Source organism: Physeter macrocephalus, chromosome 17 (genome assembly GCF_002837175.3).
Source record: "Physeter macrocephalus isolate SW-GA chromosome 17, ASM283717v5, whole genome shotgun sequence".
NCBI lineage: Eukaryota > Metazoa > Chordata > Mammalia > Artiodactyla > Physeteridae > Physeter > Physeter macrocephalus.
In genome coordinates this window covers 7,214,934-7,241,071 of record NC_041230.1, presented here as the reverse complement: position 1 = coordinate 7,241,071, position 26,138 = coordinate 7,214,934, and the positions used below count along the sequence as shown (strand labels likewise).

Genomic DNA, 26,138 nt, shown 5'->3' with positions numbered 1-26,138 from the left:
ATCAACAGATGAATGGATAAAGAAGATGTGGTACATATATACAATGGAATACTACTCAGCCATAAAAAAGAACAAAATAATGCCATTTGCAGCAACATGGATGCAACTAGAGATTATCATACTAAGTGAAATAAGTCAGAAAGAGAAAGACAAATACCATATGATATGACTTCTATGTGGAATCTAAAATATGGCACAAATGAACTTATCTATGAAACAGAAACAGACTCATAGACATAGAGAACAGACTTGTGGTTGCCAAGGGGGGAGGGAGAGAGAGGGAGGACTGGGAGTTTGAGGTTAGTAGCTCCAAACTCTTATGTTTAGAATGGATAAATAACAAGGTCCTAATGTATAGCACAGGGAACTATATTCAATATCCTGTGATAAACCATAATAGAAAAGAATATTTTAAAAAAGAATGCATATATGTGTATAACTGAGTCGCTTTGCTGTACAGCAGAGATTGGGCACAACATTGTAAATCAACTATACTTCAATTTTTTTTTAATTTTTAAATAACAACATAAGGACACAAATGTGATATGGTGAGACCATCTATTACATATGCACTTGAAGTCCCAGAAAGAGGACTGAGACAATAGGAAAGATGTAATATCTGAAAATAGAGTAGCTGTTAATTTTCCAAAACTGATTTTTTTAAGAAAATCAAGAAGCCCTACAAATCCCAAACAGGAAAAAATTACATATATGCCAAAAAACAAAACAAAATCTTAAATACACTAAGAGGAGAAAGGCTATATTGCTTTCAAAGAAACAAACATAACTGCTAACTCCTCAACATAATGGAAGTCAGAAGTAAGGTAACAGAAGTGCTAACAAAAAATAACTGCCTTCCTAGAATTCAAAATCCAGTGAAAATCCTTCAGAAATTAAGATGAAACAATGGTATTTTCATATAAAAATATTGAGAGAATTTTTCACCAGTGGACCAACACTAAAGGAAACTCTAAAGGATGTTTTTTTAAAAAAAGATTTTTTTTTGGATGTGGTCCATTTTTTAAAATCTTTATTGAATTTGATACAATATTGCTTCTGTTTTATGCTTTGGGTTTTTGGCCATGAGGCATGTGGGATCTTAACTCCCCAACCAGGGATTGAACCCACACCCCCTGCATTGGAAGGCAAAGTCTTAACCACTGGGCCGCCAGGGAAGTCCCAGTGTTTTTTAATAGATAGAAGAAAAACAATCTCAGATGGCAGCTGAGAGATGCAGGAAGTAATAAATAGCAACATCAGTGTGTAAAATGGTGTTGAAATTCCAAAATCCATAAACAGCAGTCAGACATATTGGGTCAAATAAGGTGACACCCGCCCCAATTAAAAAAAGTAAATGGCATGAATAACTTGTGGTAGGGAAATTTTTCATAAACAAGACATTAAAAGCACAAAACATAAAACAAATAGTTGGAAATGCCATTACATCAAAATTAAGAAATTTTATCAAAAGACTTCATAAAAATATAAAAACAAGTCATAAACTAGGAAAAATAATTACAACATATCATATAGCGAACAAATGACTAGTATCCAGAATATATTAAAGCTCCTATGAATCAATAACGCAAGGAGCAATACCTGAGGACTGCAGATCTTGGTTAAAAACCTGTGAGTGACTTTTCAGGCCTGACTATAGGCTGTTAAAATGGTTTTATGTGGCAGGCCTACAGGGGTAAGCTGCCCTCCCCATACCAGAGTTGGTACGCTGCCAGTGCACTGCAGTTTCTGAAGGGAGTTGCAGTGAAGGACTCAGGCCTCCCTGGACAGTTATGTTCTTCGCATATTTGCATTCCTACCCTTGGTGCCTTCTTTCCCAAGTCTCTGTATCTGAGACCTTGAGCAGAGGTCTTCTTCAGATATCTCTGCTGATACTTCCTTGTTAGGGGAAAGCTTGAAAATGCTTTTCCCCACTCTGACTCAGTACCCAGTACTTTCCCATTCCTAGGGGAATCCAAGGGGAATCCCTCATCTCCTCTCTGATCCCAAGGTCCATAAAAGTGTTCAGGACTCCCTCAACAGTGAGAAGATTCCCACATCCGCACTGACCCACCTGACCCTCAACTGGTGCAACTGATCTCCTCCTGGATCCTAGAGAAGACAGCCCACAGAAATTCAGACACCTTCTTAGTCTGGGCTTATTCTCATGGACTGCCACAAGTCATCATAAGATGCCAAAACCACATGGAAAAACTGTCCTGCCTGCCAGACCCTGCCCAAGACTAAGAACACTGCCCAGGGATAGATTTCCCAGCCAGTGGGCCAGGATATTCTTGGCAGAGAAACCAAATTGGGCCTCTACCTATCCAGAGTTTTGCTGGATCCTGACTGCAGTTGACACTCTCTGGGTTTGGCCTAGCCATCTACGTGAATTCCACTGACTCAGACCACATAACCCAGGCCCTGCAATACCACATTTGCTTCTTTGAATTTCCTGAACATATTGCTTCTGATGATGGCCCCTGATTTGTGGCCCAAGCTACACATCAGTGTGCCCAATCACAGGGTGTATGGACTCTCCATGCTCCATATCACCCCCAAGCTGAAGGGATGATTGAGCATTTGGACGGACAATTAAAGGACAGGATTAGGGACTTCCCTGGTGGCGCAGTGGTTAAGAATCCGCCTGCCAATGCAGGGGACACAGGTTCGATCCCTGGTCCAGGAAGATCCCACATGCCGCGGAGCAACTAAGCCTGTGTGCCACAAATACAGAGCCTGCGCTCTAGAGCCTGTGAGCCACAACTGCTGAGCCCGCGTGCTGCAACTACTGAAGCCTGCGTGCCTACAGCCCATGCTCTGCAATGAGAAACCACAGCAATAAGAAGCCCACGCACTGCAATGAAGTGTAGCCCCTGCCCGCCACGACTAGAGAAAGCTCGCACGCAGCAACGAAGACCCAATGCAGCCAAAAATCAATTGATCAATAAATAAAAATTTTAAATAAATAAATAGATAAAGTATACGATTTTTTTAAAAAAGAACAGGGCTTCCCTGGTGGCGCAGTGGTTGAGAGTCCGCCTGCCGATGCAGGGGATACGGGTTCATGTCCCGGTCCAGGAGGACCCCACATGCCGCGGAGTGGCTGGGCCCGTGGGCCATGGCCGCTGAGCCTGTGCGTCCGGAGCCTGTGCTCCGCAGCGGGAGAGGCCACAACGGTTAGAGGCCCACGTACCGCAAAAAAAAAAAAAAAAAAAAGGACAGGATTAAGTGGCTGATGGAAGGAGACAAGATAACCCACCCCAACATGGACTACACATCTCAGGTAAGCAGTCTGGGGTCTCAATGCAGCAATTTCCCCATAAGGACGCTTCTCATTTGTGCCATATGTTTGGTTAGAATGTTGTTACTGAACCAAACTTGGGTCCCCTTATCTGCACACAGTAAAGCCAATCTACTGACACCTGGTTGTGGTGAAGGAAAGTGCAGCATTTATTGCAGGGCGCCAAGCAAGGAGTCCAGGTAGCTAGTGCCTGAAAGACCTGAACTCCCTGAAGGTTTTCAGGGAAAGGTTTATAAAGACAGAGTGAGGGAGAGGGGTTGTGAGTTATGTGATCAGCTTGTGGACATTCTTCTGATTGGTTGGTAGTGAGGTGATTGAGAGTCAGCATCATCAACCTTCTAGATCCAACCAGCCTGGGGTCTGTGTGCTTGTAGGCAGCATATAGTTAACTTCTTCCACCTGGTAGGGGTTTCAGAATCTACAAAATAGCTCTAAAGGATATGGCTCAGAATATTATCTGTAGCCCTTGACTTTGTTAAGTGACTAAACTATTATTGTCTTGCTTGACTGTTTTCCTTTCTGCATTTTCTCACTTCTCTGATTACTATTCAGAACTCAGGGAACGCCTAGGAGGCTAAAGTTTTTCTATAGACAAGAGGCAGGCGGAGGACACCAGGGTGGGGCGGGGGGGTGGAATCTGTCCTGGGAAGACCCCATAGGGTCCTGCTCGGTTACCTGGTCTGCTCCCTTCCGTCAATTGTACATCCTTCTTTTATAGTTATTGACATCGTAGGCGCTGTTGGGGACCCTGCAAGGGCCTTCCATCTCCTTTGACCACTTTCTGGAAAGTCAGATAGATGGAAAATTAAGATAGCTATTAAACAGTAAGGGATGGGGGATTATATAAACCCATTTTGGGGTATTTTAAAATTTCAAATTTTTGTGCTAACCAATTTTTAAACATAATGTGTCTTTCTGGTTAAATTATAAATTTTTTCTATGAAAATGCTTTTGTCCCTCTTGCATGCAACCCTTCCAGAAGAAAGATCTATTAGTATTAAACAAGAAGGCAGGAAGACAGTAACCTATGTGCAGGGCATGGATTTTTGCCTATAAGGACTTTGAAGATAATAACCATCAATTTGAGGTTTCTAGGTCAATATTTTCCTTAAGGTGACCCTGCTGTTTTGTCCCAGGTAGCCTCATGGGATGGATATCAATATATAGAATAGAAACTTTTCTTGAGCCACAAGAGAATCTAAGCCCAAAGATTTGGATTCATTTTTCTGGTGGGGGTGGGGGAGTGGGTGTGGATGAAAGGTGCTATTCTTGCTCATGGTATAGGACACATCACAGTCGATGGGGAAAAATTCTCCTGGTAGGACAGGAGCACCTTTGGACCAGTGAGCCCAGGAACAGGGGAGGGAGAGAAAGGAGATCTAACATCTCTCCTCTCTCTCTTACAGAGTACCCTGTGTGACCTCTACCTGAAAGTGGGGGCCTGTTTGTTTATCCCCATGCAGCAAGAAGTACCATTAAGGGAACAAATGTCTATTTGGCTGGCCAGTAGATAGCCCAACACTAGGTGGTGGTTTGCAACCATGGCTTCCAGAGAGCACCGCCCTTCTTTTAGGGCTTTGAGGGCTGTTAAGTTTTAATTATATATTTGGTTATTATCTTGGACATTTCCTGATTGGCATCAATTATTTTGTTTTGTTGTATAGTATTGTGGGCTCCTAAGGCAGCACCAGTGACTCCCAAAGTGGTCAGCTGAATAGGGCAGTTGGCAAGAATACAGTACGCTTGGTGCATGGGAATAAGACTGATGCGGTTTGTTTAGGGACAGACCGAAAGGTTATATTTTCCCCAAAATGCAGATACACAAGTCAAATTATTTTGTAATGTTATATTAGGGATTAGGGCTAGAAGAGCAGAGTTCTGGGAAGCAGAAGGCAAAAGGGTTAAAGGAGAAAGGAGGATAGTTTGTTGTGGCTGCGGCTGAATTGGGAAAGTAAGAGAAGTGGAGAGAGCAGCAAGGGGTCTGGGGGTGGAGGAGACCTTTGACAGCAGGTATAATGAGGGCTTAGGGTCAGGGAAGATTCCATCTAGGATGAGTCCAGCTGCGGGGCTGACGTTATCTGATGGTCCATCAGGCTGTCGCAGAGTTGGTTAAGGGTGAGGCTATGGCCTTAACTAAGTTTGTAATAATCTTTAGCCAAATTCAGGACCTTGCAGCATAAACTTTGTTGGTTGGGAGCCACAGAAATTTATGTAGTTGGATAATGAGAGGCACAATGAATAAGAAAAGAGGTTACTATATTGGCATCATATTGAGTATATAAAAATCCCAAAGAAGGGACTTCCCTGGTGGCACAGTGGTTAAGAATCCACCTGCCAATGCAGGGGACACGGGTTCGAGCCCTGGTCCGGGAAGATCCCACATGCCACGGAGCAACCAAGCCCGTGCGCCACATCTACTGAGCCTGCACTCTAGAGCCCGCGAGGCGCAACTACTGAGCCCATGTGCCACAACTGCAGAAGCCTGTGCACCTAGAGAGCCCATGCTCCGCAACGAGAAGACTCCTCAGTGAAAAGCCCGTGCACCGCAACAAAGAGTAGCCCCCTCTCGTTGCAACTAGAGAAAGCCCGCGCGCAGCAACGAAGACCCAACGCAGACAAAAAAAAGAAAAAAATAAAAATCCCAAAGAAGCCTCATTGCATACATCCCCATGTGAAGCTTTCCGTTGCCCTTTCAGTAACAGTCTGACTTGTATTTTGAGACGCCAGGCCTGGGCATAGGGATATTAATTCAAGAGGCTTAACAGTGCGGGTATGGAACAAGTATAAACGCTGCCTCTTATGTGACTCCCTTGTAAATTTAAAATAGCCAATAGGGGCTGCTTAAAACTAAACTTTTGCCAGCAAGGTGGCAATGGAATTATGGTGCCATCTAGTGGTTGGCTATGGCAGTGCTGAAGCGCTCTAGTGAGTATGGGTGACAGTATGGGCAGCCCCCAAACCCACTGGCTGTCACATTGCCAGCTGGGGCCTGCTTAATGGTCTGCAGTGTCCCAAGCCCACATCATTACCCAAAGTAGACACAGCAGGATGTGAAAAGCTGGAAGGCCAAGCAATAACATTTGCTCCATGTGGGTGTTATAGCCTGAAGCACCTGGGGCTGCTGACCAGTATAGGTATAGTGTGGACCGTTATCCCAATTTCAGGTCTCAGATGGCTGGGGAGATCCTTCATTCCTTGGTGGGGGATGCTCTTAGATGAGACCACATTTTAAAATGTAGACTGTATTTTTATTCAGATGTGGTGAGACCAACAGATCAGGAGATAAAAGATAGGTTATTAAAACGGAGGGGGGCACCTCATGCCACGCAGGGCCACATGAGGGAACACCAAGGTCAGTGGTAGGCAGAGACAGGGAAGGAACTGTGGAAGAGCCTTTATTGTGGTTTTCACGGAAAGGTATGGGCAAGGCAGCGTAAGCAGGCTAAGCAGGTTTGGAATTAGCTAGTTTGAATAATTTCAGTGGGCTCAGGGTGTAGGTGCTGCCCCAGTTGTCTGATACCTGGCTCTGGGTGATTAGGGCAGGGAAATCATGCCCTCTCAAGTATAAGGAAGTATAAAAGCCTAATAAAGGAGCTGACTGGGGATAAGGGCTCTGGATTGGTTAGTTTACATATGAAAGGTACACTCACAAGAGAGTCATTTGCTAACTCTAGGACTGCTGGGAGGGGCAGTCCCTCTGGGTCAGCAAGGCCCCAGATGTCAAAGCATCAGGTATAGAAACTAGAAAATATGGTTAATACAGACCAATTTTAATCTTCCTTGGCCTCTCTCTGCTCTCAACAGCATGGTGGGTGTGGGTTCTGGGGTGAGATCATGATTGACATTATCAATTAAATATCCTTTATCACTTGAAATTTTTGGCAAAGCTTGTGGCTTAGGCAAGTCATCATCAGGGTGCCTGAATAGCTTAGCAGATAACCAGAGGGGAATTCGATAGTGAATGGATAATAATAATCTGTCCTTGATCTGACTTCCATCAAAATTGGGATGGGGGCAAGATTCAAAAGGGATAGAAGCGGGAAGGGAGGAATTTCCTTTCCAATGCGATCTTCCTAAACCCTGACTTGTGAAGTGTCACACTACAGAGAGCAAGGAAAGGCAACTGAGGTGTTATCGGTGCATTTTGACATAGAGTTGAGTGCCCCAGGGGCTGGGAATTTAGTTTACTGAGGGCCACTACCAGGAGATAGTTTCATTTAGAAAGCCTCATTGATTTTGTAATTTCAGTAAGGTTTGTTGAAACAAGCCAGTGTGGTGGTTTATAAGATCAGCAGCCTCAGGCTGAGAGGGAAGATGAAAGCTACATTGAATGCTTTGTTCAAGAGGGCAAGACTGTGTATTTGAGAAGTGAGTGCTTTGGTCAGTGATGTCTGGAACTCAAAAGGGAATGAAGAGTGTTTTAGTGAGGCCATGTAGGAGAGCTTCTGCAGTCGCATGCCTAGTGGGGTGTGCATGTAAGATGCTCGTGTAGGTATGCACCACGGTCAAGGCATAATGAGTGGCACCAGCAGAGAAAGGCAGTGGCCTGATAAAATCTATTTGCCAGCAACTGTAGGGGCAGGACTGCTGTGGGATGGTACCCTAGTAATTATACTGCCTATGACAGGTCTTCCCACATAGAGTGCTTTGGCTTGTCATCACACTGGCCATGACAGAACAGAGGAAAAACCCTTTGCATTCATTCTAAGCACTAAAGGAGCACTAAAGGCTCCTCTATGTTCTGATATTTCATGGGCCCATTGGACCAGAAGTAGGGAAATGGGATCTGGAGTGTCATCTAGGAAGTTTTCACCTTAGTCTTTAAAATTTGTGTTTATCTTTGGGCATTAAATTGGGCTTAAGCATTATGAGCCTTGGTGCATGCGAAGACATGTGTGACCTTAATTTTTATCTTTGATGTCTAAGAGGCCAGGAATCCCCCAAAGTTGTTTATTACACCAAAGGTGGAAGCCTTGAATGAGAAATTGTTGCCATTGGCCAGACTAAATGGCTCGATTATTGGCAATCATCTAGGATTGTTGACCAAGACATTTTCCAATACCATGATGGCTACCTAGAGTACAGCCAGTTGTGCTGACGCTTAGGTCCCATTCTTTATCAGGGATGTCTTGGTTAAGGGATAAAAAACAACAGCACTCTGGGACTTCCCTGGCAGTCCAGTGGTTAAGATTTCGCCTTCCAATGCAGGGGGTGTGGGTTCAGTCCCTGGTTGGGGAGCTAAGATCTCACATGCCTTGTGGCCAAAAAAACAAAACATAAAACAGAAGCAATATTGTAACAAATTCAATAAGGACGTCTAAAAAAATGGTCCACAGCAAAAAAAAAATCTTAAAAAAACCCCACAAAAATAAATAAACAAAAAACCAGCTCTCTAGCAAGCTCCATCATGTAAGATGGTGGTGTTACCATCCATAAAATATACAAACTCCATTTTCTGTTCACTCAGATGATCCCAAAGGGCTCCCCAGGTAACCAAGGGGTCTGGGAGAGGGAAGCTCCTCCAGCATGGTGGCACCTGGCAGGGGACTGAGGACAGAGGAGGCTACTTCCTTCTACAGGTGGGATAATGCCAGAGCACAGGTTTGGCACTGTCCTGTGGGTACCACTTCCATTTCAGCAAGGAGATCTCAGTGGCCATGCCAAACCTGCAGGGTACTGTTTCCATGACCCAGAATATAATGGGCAGCTGAGTGTGGAGAGTCACAAGGCCAGCTCCTGAAAGAGCCTCCACTTCCAGGATGGCCCAGTTTGCAGCTAGCAGTTGTAGCTCTAATGGTGTGTAACATGTGGCTGAAGTGGGCAGATTTTTGCACCAGAAGCCCATAGGCAAATATGGCCACTGTGTGTGGTCCACAGACTCCAAGAAGCGTAACAGGTGGTTGCCAGAGCTTCCACCATGAAGGAGTTTCCACAAGGCAGTAAAGGAAGCAATGTTACATGGTCATCTGGACCGACTCTAGGTCCTTCTGTTGTAAAGGGCCCCCCGTTCACAGTGGTTTGCAAATGAAGGCATAAATAAGCTGGTAAATAAATTAGTTATATTTGTAAACAGGAATATGTTGCTTCTAGAAGCCAAAGAGACCTAATAGGTGTTGGTCTTGGTTGAGAGTGGTTGGTGCTGATAAAGTCAGAAGTTGCCTTTTAACTGCATCAGGAATGGAGCTGCCTTCAGCAGATCATATGAGGCCTAAGAATTTAACTGAGGTGACAGGCCTCTGAACCTCATGTGGAGCAATAGCCATCCCCTCTCAACAGTGCAGTGGTAACTGTTTGTATGTCCTGTGTCCGAGTGTCTAGTGAATATCCTAATCTGAGAATGTTGCCATACCTGGGAACATAGGGATTCCTGGATCCAATTGAGGTCTTATCAGCAGAGACTGTATGCAACAGCCAGGCTACTTAGGTATCCATGAGCAACCAAGTAAAAATGTATTGCCTCCCTTTCAAAGCTGAATTTGAACAGAAAGGACTGTTGAAATTGGGACTGAATAGAACATATTAGCCAAATCTATAAAAGCAAAGTATTTGGCAGTGGAAGATTGAATGGTGTTGGTCATTTCTTCCCCCATCCCAGCTTTATTAAGGTAAAATTGACAAGTAAAATTGTCTATATTTAAATATATATTTAAAGTATACAACATTTTTTTTATTTTTTACATTATTTTTATATAAATATATTTATATATGTATATATACATGATTTTATATATAAATATACACATATTATATATACATGTGTACATATATATGTATATATACATGTGTATATATAGACATATATGTGTATATACATGATTCCTACAATCAAGTTAACATATCCATCACCTCATATAGCTACCTTTTTGTGTGTGTATGTGGTGAGAACACTTAAGATTTACTGTCTTAGCAAATTTCAAGTATACAACACAGCATGGTTACCATTGCTATACATTAAATCCCCAGACCTTACTCATCTTATAACTGAAAGCTTGTACACCTTTGGTCATTTCAGTTTTGTTAGGTCCCATTTTAATAGGTGGGACCATGGCACTAAGGTTGTAGTAATCCACTTTAAGGTATCATTCATTCTTTCCTGGTTTAAGACAGGCCAAATTGAGCTGTAAAATGGAGAAACAGTGGAGATAATCATGTCTTCTCTTAATAGATCTTGTATAAAGGATCTCAATTCGTAAAGGCCCTGTTTCAATTTATACTGGGCCATATCAACAATTTTAATGGGGGTTGGGGCATATCCAGAAGGTCCCATTTGATGAAGGCGACAATAAGGGCCAAAGTTTAAATTTTATTCTAATGGCCACTTGACTGGGGAGAGCATCTATCCCAATAATGGAAAATCTAGGGGCTTCCCTGGTGGCGCAGTGGTTAAGAATCCGCCTGCCAATGCAGGGGACATTGGTATTCGAGCCCTGGTCTGGGAAGATCCCACATGCCGCGGAGCAACTAAGCCCATGCACCACAACTACTGAGCCTGCGCTCTAGAGCCCGTATGCCACAACTACTGAAGCCCGCGTGCCTAGAGCCCGTACTCTGCAACAAGAGAAGCCACCGCAATGAGAAGCCCGCGCACCAAAACGAAGAGTAGCCCCCGCTCGCCGCAACTAGAGAAAGCCCTCGTGCAGCAACAAAGACCCAACGCGGCCAAAAATAAATAAATAAATAAATTTATTTTTAAAAAAGAAAATCCAAAGAGGGTGTGAGATATAACCACTGGAAAATTAGGCAAACTTATTGTGCCAATAATAAGGTCAAGGTAAGGTGGACTTGTTTGCCTTTAATCTTATGTCTAGTAATGCCCCAAAGAACACAGTGAGTTCCTCCTTTAAATTTAGTGGGGTTTCTGGGGATGACCATGATTTGGAAACTGGTTATCAATAAAGGCCATAAAAGGTTATATATTGTGTGGTGACCAGTGGACCATCATGGTTGTATAGGGTTGATTGTGGGTGGCGGCTGGGGTCCCAGGGGCATGCTACATCCCTAGGAGGCGAAGGAGGTTCCCATTGACTCAGGTTAGAGAGTGCGGCAGTGGGTCCTACACCTTAGGGACTCAGGTTAGAGAATGCGGCAGTGGGTCCTACACCTTAGGGACCTGGGTTTGGGCCAGGAGGAGACTGAATGCTTGGTAAAGTTTGTCATAGAAGAACCTGGAGCTCCTTGGGGATCTTATCGAGATAACTGGAAAAGCTCAAACAGCAGTGTTACCAATACCATGTCTTTTGGTAAGGGTTCTACAGTGGTAGAAGGAAGCCCTGGCAATTTTGAAATGAGGACTCGCTTCAGTAGTTTGATCTGTTAATAAGTGTCTGTGCCACAGGGCACCATAGGTGTTTTTCCAAATAACCCTGAGGATCAGGATCTTGGTTGTGATAGAGGCATGGGTAGCAGCAGCAGAAATATTTAAAGGTCTTAGTCAGCCATCTGCTCTTAAAGAGTACAGACCTTAGCAAACCCCATGACTGCTTTTTCACTATCTAATGACTGCTCTTTCACAAGCAACCAGCTGATGGGTGCATATATTGTACAGAGTATCAGTCTTCCCTCTGAACATTTCTGTAGAACAGAGGCCAATGCCTAGTTGAGACACACAACCAGCAGTCACAGGCTGAGTCATTCCCCTGAGGCTAGCATCAGTCACAGCTTATGCTGGAAGTGAGACACACAATTCTAAGACACATACAGATGTATCTAGGCCAAGACACACAACCCAGGACCACCTTAAGGAGGGCCCCCATCCTGTTAGCCCATCCCTAAGCACCAATTATCAAAACTGTTGACTCAGGTTGATTAAATGTATAACGGAGGCTCTGCAGGACACAGCAAATGTAGCACAGAGTAGCACAACTCAAAGCACAATCTTGCCAACAAGCAGCAGAACTATCTCCCACACTATTTAAAGTGGTTTGTACCCAGTTAGTAAGCTAAGAACACGAGAAGAAAGATCTCAAAGTTGTAGTGGTCACAAACTAGAGAGTGTCCAAAGAGATTTTGAAATTTTGTCACCAAAGGGACTTCTGGGCAGAGTGGGGCCTGCAAAAGCAGGTCTGGAATGGCTTGAATAAGGCAGAGAGAATAGTTTGGCTTTTAGACAGTGGGTGGGACTGGATGGATGTGGACTGGAATTTGCAAAATTTAAATTTCCCACTGGCCCCAAAGGATGAGGTACACACAGGCTTTCCTGTCAGCCTTTCCAGATGTGGGGCCAAAGTGGATAGGGGAGATGGGTCTTAAAAGAAATCAGTGGTCAGACATCAAGACTAGAGTCAGACTCTTTATTACAAATAGATAATACTACTATCAACAGTTTACCAGTTTGTAAATTTAAGCAAGAGAAGTTAAATAATTTGCTTCATGTCACATAAATAGCAAATGGTAGCCTTTTCTCAGTCACTACATTCTCTAATGTGAATCTGTAGAATTTTAATAAGGTTTGAGTCATGATAGAAAACTCTTCTACATTATCAATTTTTCCCAGTATCAAATTTTCTGGTTCTGAATAAACTGAATACTACTAGGTAAAAGGAACTGCCACATCCACTGTATTTTAGTCTAGCATGAAATCTGAAGTTCTATGACAAATGAATGGCAAAGTTAGAGTATGAATTCTCTAAAAGTAATATTAGAGTATGAGTTGAGCAAGGTGTGCAGTCTGTCTAAAGGTCTTCCCACGTTCCTTACATTCATAGGGTTTATCACCAGTATGAATGCTATGATGTCAGGCAAGTTCTGAGCTGCAGATAAAGGCTTTCCCACATTCTTTGCAATTATAGGGCTTCTTGGCAGTATGAATTCACTGATGTAGAGTAAGTTGTGAGGCACAAATAAAGGTCTTCCCACATTCTTTACATTCATAGTGTTTCACACCAGGATGAATTCTCTGGTGTTCAGTAAGTTGTGAGCCACGAAGAAAGGCCTTCCCACATTCCCTACATTGATAAGGTTTCTCACCAGTATGAAGTCGCTGATGTTGATCAAGTTGTGAATGCAGTCTAAAGGCCTTCCCACATTCCTTATAACCATAGGGTTTCTCACCAGTATGAATTCTCTGATGTCAAGTAAGGTGTGCAGATTGTCTGAAGGCCTTCCCACATTCCTAACATTCATAGTGTTTCTCGTCTATATGAATTCTCTGATGTTGAAATAAGATGTGAGCCATGAATAAAGGCTTTTCCATGTTCCATACATTCATAATGTTTCTCACCAGTATGAGTTCTCTGATGTTCAGTAAGATAGGAAAAATGACTAAAGACCTTCCCACATTCCTTACAGTTATAGGGTTTCTCACCAATATGAATTCCATGCCGTCCCATAAGTCCTGAGCCATAAATAAAGGCCTCCCCACATTCTTTGAATTTATAGAATTTCTCTCCAGGATAAATTTGCTGATGTAGGATAAGAGATGTTTATAGGCTGAAAGTTGGCATTTTGCAAGTCATCAATGCTTGCCCCAAATATCCCTCCTGATTTATCTGTCGCCTCTCAAATTGGCCTTTGCATTCCCAGACATCTCTGATACTGGAGCCCACAAGGCTATGACTTGTTTCCATTATCATCCATTGGGATGATGTTACTTCATAAATTTATTTTTGCAGACACAATTCCTTGGTTTTGCATCTGAACTCCAAGTTTGAAAGATAATCAGAAAGTAAACATATGGTGTTTCCTCTTTGGGGAGAAATAAAATTTCTATGGTAGAAATGGGGGAAAAACTGAAAATAATGTCCTTAAGAAGTGAAGATGGTATACAAGGCCTTCAATTTGAAAAAGAAGTCAAAAGCATAAACACTTAAGAAAGATGAGGAAGGCTGTTAGGAAAACAGGTTAAGTCAGTACTTTCCAAATTCAGGTGTAGATTAGAATCACATAAATAGTCTGTTAAAAGATTGGATGTCAGTGTATCACCTCAAATCAAGTAAATAAGAATTTACACCAATAGGTCTTACGTTTCCTATGTTTAATACATTCAACCAGCCAATTTGCACAAAATTTAACAATCCCACCTAGAATTTTTCAATGGTTTCCACCTGCACTTAGAATAAAATCCAAATTCCCTTACCACAACTTATGAGATCCTCCATAATCTTATCTTTGACATATCTCAACCAAAATCCTATCCAACACCTTCTCAACCCACTTTTCCCCAGTGTTCATTATGTACCAAATATTCATCACTTCTGAGCATCTGAAATAAGTCCTTTACCTTCTCAAAATTTTCCACAGACAGTTCAATTTGTTAGAAATTCTCTAAACGTAGCTCTTTTCACAGCTGACTTCAAGTCTCAGGTGAAAAGTCACTTCCTTAGAAAGTTTGAGCTAGACAACCCTATTTAAATTCACTTCTTCATTCTCTATCTCATCACTCTCACTGCAATGTTCTGGATTTTAGAATTATACAATCGCTTACTTATTCATATGTAATCTTTTATTTTCTTTATGTTAAAGCTCTTAAGGGGCAGGAACAATGGCTGTTTCACCCAACACAGAATAACCAACATTTTAGTCATAAAAGGTGTTCCATAGATAATTGTTTAATGAATGAATCACTGGATGAATGAAAGGGAATTATTATAGGGATAAAAGGAAGTACTATACAGATATGGAAGTAGGGAGAATTTAAGGATTATAACAATCATTTGTACTTATAATTACAGAATAGTTCTAAACATATGTCCCTGATTTTAATCTCTCTCACATCACTGAAAGGATAATATAAGCTCTTTACTTCATAAGCTCTTTACTTCACTACTTCCCTCAGAAACTAAAACAAAATCACAACCAAAACTAGATTATTAAATGATGCAAATAGAAAAATGATATTATATATACCTATCCACCCATCTATCCAATTGTTTCTCCCTTTACTTCTACCAGTGCTCATTGCCATTTATGTGTAGTTATGACTATCTATACCATACTATACTGAGGTGCCTTTTCTTTTACCCTTCACTTGAATTTGTAGTATTACTCAACCTTCCATCCTATATACAATCTATTTTGTTCCTCCAGGCCTTTTCTCTGGGCTTCCCTTCCCTCCTTTATGTCCAAAACCACTATATTTGTAACTCCCAGAAAACTATTTCTTCCCAGGCATTATAACAGGTTTGAAGCATAATAAAAGGGCAATGTAATGTTAAGCAAAGGGACTTGAGAATTTGGGGAGACTAGGATCACTAACTATTTGGTAGAATGAGGTGAGTAGACTGGATGACTAGAAACTCTATAACAAAGGGTATGCTGAATGTAAACTGAAGGAAATGATGGAGAATGGAAATCTAGATAATGGAACAGACAGAATATTCTAAAATGCTGAGTGAGTATAGAAAGTTTACAACACAAATATTTTTGTGTTTTGTGACTCCAATAAAACTATTATTTAGTGCTAATGCTATAAGATTGTCCTTGAAATAATATAGAAGAGAACTCAGGCAGTCCCTAGCAATGAGTGATTTGACAGTAAAAGCTGAGAAATAATTCAGAGTAAAAGAAAGAGTAATAATGAGATTTAGTGAGGATTTAGTGAGAACACAGGATTCAGACAGACCAGGATTTCAGACCCTAGCTCTGCTGATGATTACCTTTCTATGTAGACAAAGTACTTTTACCTATCTCAGTCACCATTTCTTCATATAACAATAGATATAGAAATATCTATTCCATGGGCTTGTAAAGATTAGGAATAATGCATGTAAAGTGCCTGGCATAAAGAGCTCAAGAAGTGGTTCTAAGATGAACTAGTTTGCAGGGCAGAAGTTGAGACACAGATGTAGAGAACAAACGTATGGACACCAAGGGGGGAAAGTGGTGGGGGTAGGGGGGTGGTGGTGGTGGGATGAATTGGGAGATTGGGATTAACATATATACACGAATATGTATAAAATGGATAACTAATAAGAACCTGCTGTATAAAAACATATATATTTTTTAAAAAGTGGTTCTATCATTCTTATTACTATGGAAGAAGATTCAGGGGGAAAAAAGGCAGAGGGGGGGCAAGGACTGAGCAAGGAAAATGATATTAAGTTTTCCTGCACCTGAACTATATGCTTTTCATAAAAATCAATGTAAATTTCATAATGTGATTGTGGAAAATTTCATAAAAATTTTCTATCATAAAGGAGACGAATGTGAAAGGGGTGAGGCATGAAGACAAACAAACAAACAAAAAGACTACCAAAACTCAAGCAGTAGGGTGGAAATTATTCTAGATTCACCCTCTTGTTCATGCCCTCAATCATCTGCAATGTTAATTTTCACTATTATATCCCTGATGGCCTTACCTAGCTTAAATTCCACAGTCCATCATTGTAACTATTGTCTTGCATTTATGTCCCCAACCTGATTAAATCCAATTCTGCCTATTGTTCTTCTCCACCTGAGTAGCTGAAAATGGCTGGTAAGGAACACACAACCACATTGACTATTCTCATTATACATTTATAACCACACAACTCAAATGGACCCTCAGCATTTCCCCTCACCTCTGCTACATTTCTCATTTTCTCACTCTCTGAGAAAATTTCCCCCACCTCTTTTCTCTCCTAAGATCTCAAAACTATCTCCTGGCTATGTCCAGATTAATAATTTCACGAAGAAGGGGGGAAAAAAGTAAGAATGAGAGAATTTTCTCTCATGCAATCAAATCAACCAACCTGTACATAAACTCCAATAATCTGTTTCCCCTGCTGATAAAATGCTTCTGTCCAAGGCCAATACCTTAACTGAATCCTGAAGACTATCTTCTCTGACATAACCTTTTCTTGCATATGCTTCTGCAATCCCCATCCCCTCTCCTTCACAAATAATTTTCCTGCTCTCATGTTTTGGTCCTATCAGCACAAAAGACACTCCTTAAAATCTCCTTTAAGGTATGTACACACAAACAACTTCCTTGACTCTAGGACCCCCTGCAGCTACCAATCATTTCCTTGTCCTCTGTTTTACAAAATTTCACACTATCTACACATTGTCTCACCATCCACACATTGTCTCACTTCCTATTTTTTTGTGTGTTAAAATAGTTTGCCATAGAAAAATGTAAGCTTTTGAAAGTGGAAAAAACCCAATATAACAATCACTCAGCTTCAAAAACAGTCAACTTATAGACACTCTTATTTATCCATCCACTTCTCACAGCCAATCCATAAATTAATTTGAAGCAAATTCCAGGCATCTTATTATTTCATCTGTAAATACTTCAGCATGAATCTCTAAGACAAGAACATTTTTGCAAAAGCATATTAATATAGCAATCAAACCTAAAATTTACAGTAATTCTTTAAGATCAAATATCCAGTTAGTCTTCCTATTTCCCCAGTTGTCTAATTATAAATGTGTATTTTTCAGTTTGTTTGAATCAAGATCCATGTGAGGTCTGTAAATGAGACTGGTTGCTATCTCTAAGTCTCTTTTAATCTTTAAGATATATAATTAAAGATAAAATATAGCCTGAGTTCAGAATAATCCTTCCAATTCATATTCAGGACTACAGGGTTTCTATTTAATGTTATCAATCTTACATCTGTATTTCCTTTCTCCTGTACTGACAGTCTCAGTTTTCAAAGACTCCAACTAAATTGCTCATTTATTTTATTCCACAGAACCTAACAATATCAGCACTGCTACCACTAGTATGGTTACTAAAAACATTACGGTGGGGTTTTTAGATAGTGTCTTTTCTTCTTAGGGTATATAACCAATGGATACACATTTAGATTGAATTGTTTCCTTTCTCTTTTGGTTTCAGGGATTTTTCTAAAGTTAATTTTGTTTTATAATTGTGTAAGATGTTTATTATAGTTCCCAACTCAAATCTACAAAATAAAGTATAATGAAAGAAATCCTCTTCATCCCATTACTTTCCCTCCCCTTGTACAAAGTAACAACTAAAAAACACTTTATTTTTTTCCTCTTTGATCTTTATTATTTCCTTCCTTCTGTTGACTTTAAGTTTTGTTTGTTCTTCTTTTTCTATTCTTTTAGGTGGTAGGTTAGGTTGTTTATTTGAGATTTTTCTTGGGTTTTTTTTGTTTTCTGTTTTTCTTGAGGAAGGCCTGTATTGCTATGAACTTCCTTCTTAGGACTGCTTTTGCTGCATCCCATAGATTTTTGTATGGTTGTATCTTCATTGTCATTTGTCTTGAGGTATTTTTTGATTTCCTCTTTGAGTTCCTCATTGACCCATTGGTTTTTTTAGTAGCATGTTGTTTAGTCTCCGTCTAATAGGTGTTTGTTTTGTTGTTGTTGTTTTTCATTTTTCTTTCTGTAGTTGATTTCTACTTTCATGACAATGTGGTCAGAAAAGATGCTTGAAATAATTTATATTCTCTTAAATTTTTTGAGGCTTGTTTTGTGTCGTACTAGTGGTCTACCCTAGAGAATGTTCCATGCATGCTTGAAAAGAATGTGTATTCCGGGGGCGGGGGCGGTTTGAATGTAGTGTCCTGTATATATCAATTAAGTCTAACTGTTCTATTGTGTCGTTTGGGATCTCTGTTGTCTTATTCTAAAAAACACTTTAAAAAATACAATATCCTTCCTGTTTTAGATAAATAACAGCATGTTTTAGTATAATCACTGTTTGGCCTTAGTTCTATCATTTTGATTTATGACACATAAACACTCGAACATGCACACATACATATCTTTTATCTATACAGTCTTTCTCTATGTATACCATTTTACTTATTCTCTATTTTGGGGCATATCTTTTCATATTTAGTCGTTTACACTTTTGATCCAATGCTTATTTTTATCCTGATAAGTTTATATAATAACTGTTGTCCTCCTCCTCTCTCTGCTATTACCTACTTGTTTCCTAATATGAGACTTTTTTTTTTTTTTTTTTTTTTGTGGTATGCGGGCCTCCCTTTGCTGTGGCCTCTCCCGTTGCGGAGCACAGGCTCCGGACGCGCAGGCCCAGCGGCCATGGCTCACGGGCCCAGCCGCTCTGCGGCACGTGGGATCCTCCCAGACCGGGGCGCGAACCCGGTTCCCCTGCATCGGCAGGCGGACGCGCAACCACTGCGCCACCAGGGAAGCCCAGAGACATATTGAAAATAATTATTAACCTCTTATCCCTTCCCTAGGGTCTGATTTGAAATACTTACTTCCTCTGTTAATATCTATAAGGTAATTTACAAGCTTGTTGTACTTTTCATATACCCCTCACATTCTCACCCTACTTCTTAGATAATTATAACTATATATAGATATACTATACCTAAGCAATAATACTATACTCTCTCCCTTAATACCACCACTTAGTATTACATATACAGGTTATTATATACTTAATACTCAACCCAGTCCTTAGGTTGATGTCTCTCTATTTCTGTTTTCTGAAGTTCATTTTCGGGTTGATCCCTTGGGAAGGGTTTAGAGGAATAATACTCCTTGAGCTTCTGCATATATATATAACAATTTGGCTAGGTAAAAAATTCTTAGCTCAAAATTCATGTCTTTGTATAACTTAAATAGAAAAATAGACGTTGTCTTCTGGAATAAAGCTTTCCTGTAGAAAGGCCAGATGATAATCTGATTTTCCTTTCCTTTTAAGTGACTTGGTCTTTATGCCTGGATGCGAAAGTTATGATCTTCCTGGATACATGGTGTACTTTTTCAAAACATGGCTTCAGTCCTTTTGTTCTTAATTTTAGTTATCTTGAGTCATTTTTGGCAATTGTTTGTTCCATTAAACTCTTATTGGAACTCTTAATGAAGATGTTAGATTCTCACTGCCTATCTTCTATATCATTTTCTCTCTCATCCTTTTTCTCTCCTTCTTAATTTCTTCTTTTTTTCTTTTAGGAGTTTATTTATTTATTTATTTATTTTTGCTGTGTTGGGTCTTTGTTTCTGCACGAGGGCTTTCTCTAGTTGCGGCAAGCAGGGGCCACTGTTCATCGCAGTGCGCGGGCCTCTCACTATCACGGCCTCTCTTGTTGCGGAGCACAGGCTCCAGACATGCAGGCTCAGTAGTTATGGCTCACGGGCCCAGTTGCTCCGCGTCATGTGGGATCCTCCCAGACCAGGACTCGAACCCGTGTCCCCTGAATTAGCAGGCTGATTCTCAACCACTGCGCCACCAAGGAAGCCCTTAATTTCTTCTTGATTTTGAAATTTTTCTCCTTTCCATCTCCTGTTTCTCCCAAGGCATTATTTGTTGCACATTTTCATTTTTATTTCCCTTCTACTTTGGTCTTCACCTCTGAAATGATTTTTTATTTTATTTCTAATTCTTTCCTGAGTCTGTCACCATCTTTAATTTTTTTTCTCCAGTTGCCTCATATCTGAGTTTTTCTAATTCTGTTTTATTGTTCTTTCAGAGTGTCTATCATTTTCTGACATTTTTAGCTAGTTTTGAAACATTATGACTGTTTGTACATATGACGTGTGCTGGTGTGCCTCTCACTGTCTATAGGAATGTTGTTTTATTCTTTAATCTCTTTTATAGCAATTTTATGCAAGGTTAAACCAGAATCTTTTCCTATTGCTTTTATTTAAATTTTTAAAGTTTAACAGAGCAAAGCTTTCTTGTGTATAGTTCTATGAATTTTAATACATGTAGAGATTCATATAACCACAATAATTATACAGAATAATTCGATCACCCCCAAACCTCCCTCAAGCTATCACTTTATACTCCCTCCCTCCCCTAGTCTCTAATCTCTGGCAAACACTGATCTGTTCTCCATCTCTACGATTTTTTTTTCATTTCCAGATTGTTATGTAAATGGAATCATACAGTATGTAACTTTTAGAGATTTTTTTTCCCATTCAGCATAATGCTGTTGAGATTCATGCAAGTACCTTCATGTACTTATAGCTCATTCCTTTTTACTGCTGAGTACTATTCCATTGTATGGATGTGTCATTCACATGCTGAAGGACATTTAGGCTGTTTTCAGTTTGGGGCAATTATGAACAGAGCTACTACAAATAACCCTGTATAGGCTTTTGTGTGAATGCAAGTTTCCATTTCTCTAGGGTAAATACTCAGGAGTAGGATTGCTGGGTTGTGTATGTGTAAATTCATAAGAAATTGCTAAACTCTTTTCCAAAGTTACTGTACCATTTTGCATCCCTTCCAGCAAAGTATGAGAGTTCCAGTTGCTCAGTATCCTTGCCAGTACCTAGTACTGGCAATATATTTTATTTTAGCCATTCTAATAGGTGTTTAGTTTCTCATCATGGTTTTAATATGCATTTTCCCAATGACTAATGGTGTTGAACATCTTTTCATGTGTTTATTTGCTATCCATATATCCTCTTTGATGAAGTGTCTGTTCAAGTCTTCCTCTTTGACTCATAGGCTATTTAGAGTTGTCTTGTTTCATTTCTAAGTGTTTGGAGGTTTGCCTCTTATCTTTGTTATTGATTTCTCATTTAATCCCATTATGTCAAAGGACATAAGATGTATGGTTTCAATTCTTTTAAATTTAAAGTTTGCTTTATGATCCAAGATATGTTCTATGCACACTTGAAAAGAGTGTGTATGCTAATATTGTTGGGTAAAGTATACTATAAATGTTGATTATATTCATTTGCATGATTGCATTATTTAGTTTTTCCATATACTTGCTGATTTTCTGTCTACTAGTTCTACCAATTACTTAGAAAGTTGGAGTCTATATAAAATTGTGGATTTAATTATTTCTCCTTTCAGTTCTGTCAGTTTTTATTTCATATATTTTGGAGCTCTCTTGTTAGATATACACATTGAGAATTATTATGCCTTCTCAGTGAATTGACCCTTTTATCATTATGTAATGTCCCTCTTTATCCCTGGTGATTTTCTTTGCTCTCTAGTCTTTGTTTCCTGTTAGTATTACCATTCCAGTTCTTTTTTATTAGTGTTTGCTTAATGTATCTTTTTCTATCCTTTTAATCTACCTATATCTGAAGTGAGTTTCTCATAAATAGCACACACTTCAGTCATGAATTTTTATCCATTTGGACATTCTCTTTTACTTGGTGTATTTAGTCCATTGGCATTTAATGTAATTATTGATGTGTTTGGATTCAGGTCTACTATTTTATTATTTGTCTTCTATGTGCATCCTGTTTTTCACTCCTCTGTTTCCAATTTTATGCCTTCATTTGTACTGACACTTTTTTTGGCCCATCATCCTTTTCTTTTTAATGGTGGTAACATATACATAACATAAAATTTACCGTCTTAACCATTAAGTGTACAGTTCACTAGTGTTAAGTATATTCACATTGTTGTACAACCAATCTTGAGAATTTTTTTATCTTGCAAAACTGAAACTCTGTGCCCACTAAACAAAGTCTCTCTCCAAGTCTGTACTCTAGATACCTTAGAAAATGAAATCAGTTTGTCTTTTTGTTACTGGCTTACTTCACTTAGCATAATGTCCTCACGGTTCATCCATGTTGTGGTATGTGTCAGTATACCTTCCTTTTTAAGGCTGAATAATATTTCATTGTCTGTTTATACTACATTTTTGTTTATCCATTCATTTGTTGATGGACATCTTGGTTGCTCCCCCATGTTAGCTATTGTGAATAATGCTGCTATGAACATGGGTGTACAAATATGTTTGGGCCCCTCCTTTCAATTCTTTTGGGTATATGCCCAGAAATGGTATTGCTGGATAATATGGTAACTGAATACTTTTTAATATTCCATTTTAATACTTACTCATTTTTAATTGAAATGGGTGTTATTCTACATTTAGGAGGAAAAATTGGGCCAGGGTAGAGTTTATAGCTTTGTAGCATTGAAGGTCCCTCTTTGTGGTTTTCTATGAGTGCTTAAAACTGTAGTCTTAAACACTTCCTGAAATATGCCTCCTCTGCTCCCCTCCCCCACTTTTATCTAGACCACCTTCTTCCTTTGCCACTATCATCCCTGTCCTGTTGTTCAATTTGGATTCTACTACCAGAAATGTCTCCTGAGTAGTAGATGTTGTCCTGAAAGGCATCTGTGGTTTGGATTCTAGAGTTTAAGAGGCCCAGACTTTAGCTGTGCTGTATTTACCTTGCACTTACCTGCCTATAGAAGGATGACTTCCAGTTTCAGCTGCTGCTGTACTTTCTAGTGAGTAAATTTATGATTTGAGGGTTCTCTTCTTCTCAGAGTTGTCAGATACTCCCTTGCTTTTATTTCTACTTCATCCAATAAAGCTGCAGACACCAAAAGGGTCCTAGGGCTGTCAGTTTATTCCCAGTTAATCTTCTTGTAGGGTTTGAGGGGGTGACTTGTCACTTAGCTTTGATGTAGATGTTACCTGTGAATTTTTATTTTGCTCTCTTAGTTTCTCTCTTATGTGGTTTGTTTGTTTTGTTTGGTGGGAGATGGGGAGGATTCAAGGAAAGCAAAAACATTACACATTCACAGCCACCATTTTCCCAGAATTCTCTTCCACTTTTTTTAAAGCCATTTTAATCGGGAATGATTTTTGTTTCATAACTCCACTGAAAAAACACTCTTTCTAAGACCACCAAAACCCTCCCTTTTGTTAACTCTAGTGGTCAGTTACTGTTCTTCCAGCAATGTGTGACAGTTTATCTACTGGTACATCCATACTTACCTTGGTCATTTTCTACTTTGCTCACCAGTCTTTCTCATTCTCCTTTTAGATACCATCTAGGGTAATCAACCATCTCAGTTTGCCTGGGATTGTCCTGGTTTTAGCACTGAAAAGTCCCACATTCTGGAAAACTCCATAATTGGGAAAACCAGGACCATCCTCCTTTCCTGACTTCTAAGTGGAAGAATGGCTCAGAGAACAGTCTTTGACACTCTTCTCCTCTCAATATTTCACTCATTTATCAAGTGATCTCGTTCAGTCTTATTGCTTAATAAACTGTCCATCTGCTGATGATTCCCAGCTCTACCCTCTCCACTCTGCCAGAAGCTCACATATCCAGCTACTATTGATCCTTCTGGCTTAACCTTAAAAAAAAATCCTGAATCTAATCATTTTCTCAACATTTCTACTGTTAACATCATAAGCGTCAGCAAATTTTTTCTTTAAGGGCCAGAGAGTAAATATTTTAGGCCTGCAAGCCACAGTCCCCATTGCAACTACTCAACTTGGCCACTGTAGTGCAAAAATAGCCAAAGACAACACATAAGTGAATAGGTGTGGCTATGTTCTGATAAAACTTTATTTACAAAAAATAGGCAGCTGGCTCACAGGCCATACATAGTTTGTTGACCCCTAGTCTAACCTATCATCATCTTATGTGTGAATTACTAACACAGCATCCCAATTAGTCACCTTATTCCTCTCCTTTTAGCTTCATTAGTCAGAAAGTATTTTTTGTTAAGAAATACATACAAAATGAGTGTTTTGTGCATTTGTATATACACATATTTAAAAGGTATGCAGAATAATGAAATGAATACTATGTATCCATTACTAAGCTTAAAAAATAAAACATTACAAATATTATTGATGCTTCTTGAATATCCCTCCCAAAGCAAATTGTTCTGCTTTCCTGTACCCTATAGGTAACCACTATTTTGAAATTTGTATTTCTCATTCTCTTTCCTTTTATTATTGTTTTACTATATATATGTGAATTCTTATTTAAGATACTGTGCAGTATGACAACATTTGAACACTATATATAAATAGCCTCATACTACTGGTATTCTGTGACTGTTTTTATGATTAGCTTGATATATTAGCTATAATTCATCCATTTCATGGCAGTACAGTTTTATTTAGCATACAATAGAAACAGGATGATTTATTGATCTATTCTGATGCTGAGAGACATTTAGATTGTTTCTAGTATTTTGCAGACATTACAGGTACTGACATTCTTCCTCATCTCTCTCACTGCAACCTCTGCTTTTAGCAGTATGGTACACTTTATCTATCATGAAAAGTAGTCTTATGTTGCAAAACTGCTAAATGCTGGATATATCAAAATAAAGGTATCTTTAACCTTGCCATTGAGCGCTCAAGAAAGTAAAGGAAATTCCTAAAAGCAAAAACAATATAAACATACTAAACACAGAAAAGAAAACTGAAACTGGAGTGGCAAAGCAAACCTAAGAACTGAAACCACCTTACTGTGGGGCATCCCAACAGAAACCAAGAGCCTTTGTGGATTGATGTCCATGTGAAGGAACAAGGTTAAGTCTCAAACCACACAAAGTGAAGAACGAAACCTGAGACTACAGCATAAAACCCAGGTCTTCAAAGAAGCCAAACCCAGAGTTAAAGGGTGGGCTAGGAAAAACAGTCTCCTGCCAGATAAGGGACTAACAGGTTAATCTGCTCTCCTCAGCTATGGTTCTAGATTTCACCACCACTACCACCATCAAAAAAAAAAAAAGAGTCTCACCTGAGAATTAATAATTAACATCCATCCTCACATAAGATTGGAGTTCAAATTTACACTACCTGTCATGGACACCTCAAGCTGAGAAATTAATTAAAGAATAGACCTGGTCTCTGGCAGAAACGAGTAAATAATCTCCTAGAGTAATGCTTTGAACCCAGATCCTTCAAGATTCCCACCTTTCAAACTGAGGCGCGTAGAAAGTCACAATCAAAAGTAAGACTAGCAGAAATAAACCACCAGGTATTAGCATTAGCAGAAATAACAAACAGAAGATTTAACCACCAGCCACTTCAGATACTAGGAGAGAAAATATATAAAATATATTAAAATTCACTATATATTTTTTTTAAAAGATGGAGTCAAAAAGTGAGAAGTACCCAAGTATCAACAAGTACATCAAGTACCCAGATCTTGATTTCTAATAATATTCTCCAATAAATAAAACCAGGGCTCCTTCAAGAAGTTGCTGATTCTAGGGCTGGGACAGGAAATA

At 39.7% G+C, this 26,138-nt stretch overlaps 1 pseudogene; it reads right to left on the bottom strand.

Moving 5' to 3' along the window:
• Positions 1 to 26,138, bottom strand: part of LOC112067313 (zinc finger protein 345-like) — a 54,482-nt pseudogene that overhangs the window by 10,358 nt on the left and 17,986 nt on the right.